Genomic DNA, 790 nt, shown 5'->3' with positions numbered 1-790 from the left:
CCTTGGGTAACCAAGGTCTAATTGTTGTTTTGAACATTTTGTTTTGAGACATCTTTGGGAAAACGAGCATTATACCTAAGTGATGTTGGTTTTATCAGTTGTGATAAAAGTTTCTTGAGTCTCAGCTAGTAAGACAAACTAGATCCCAAGGTAAGGAGCTTCTTTCTTTTCTCCTGTTCCCTTGTTTTCTCTCTGTCCTGCCTCAGGGAGAGTACTACAGCCACTCTTCCATCTTCCCACCCTCCAGTATCACCTACTCCTCAGCCAAGACATATAACCCTACAGGCCGTTCTACCCCATCTTTCGGTTGTTCCCCGATATCCCTCACTCCGCTCGTCGCAGAGTGCATGGACCGGGGCTGGGGGCCCAGAGGATCAACTGGGCGCAGAGACGTGGACGCCAAAAAAGCATAACCAGAAAGCACACGGAAGACCAGCGGAAAGAAGCAACATCCCACATCCACCCAGAGACCCGAAGGTAGCGCTCCCGGCGCGGCCAGTGACGTCACCTCTGCGTCCCGCCGCCGTGGCGCGCGGCTCTTCCAGTCCGGAAGAGGCGGCGGGCGGGGCGGGGATCAACTGGGCGCAGAGACGTGGACGCCAAAAAAGCATAACCAGAAAGCACACGGAAGACCAGCGGAAAGAAGCAACATCCCACATCCACCCAGAGACCCGAAGGTAGCGCTCCCGGCGCGGCCAGTGACGTCACCTCTGCGTCCCGCCGCCGTGGCGCGCGGCTCTTCCAGTCCGGAAGAGGCGGCGGGCGGGGCGGAGTGACGTCACGGGAACCG

Source organism: Nannospalax galili, unplaced genomic scaffold (genome assembly GCF_000622305.1).
Source record: "Nannospalax galili isolate Female #2095 unplaced genomic scaffold, S.galili_v1.0 scaffold996, whole genome shotgun sequence".
In the NCBI taxonomy this organism is placed as follows: domain Eukaryota; kingdom Metazoa; phylum Chordata; class Mammalia; order Rodentia; family Spalacidae; genus Nannospalax; species Nannospalax galili.
The sequence above is the reverse complement of the archived record's forward strand: the minus strand, read 5'-3'. Positions refer to the sequence as shown.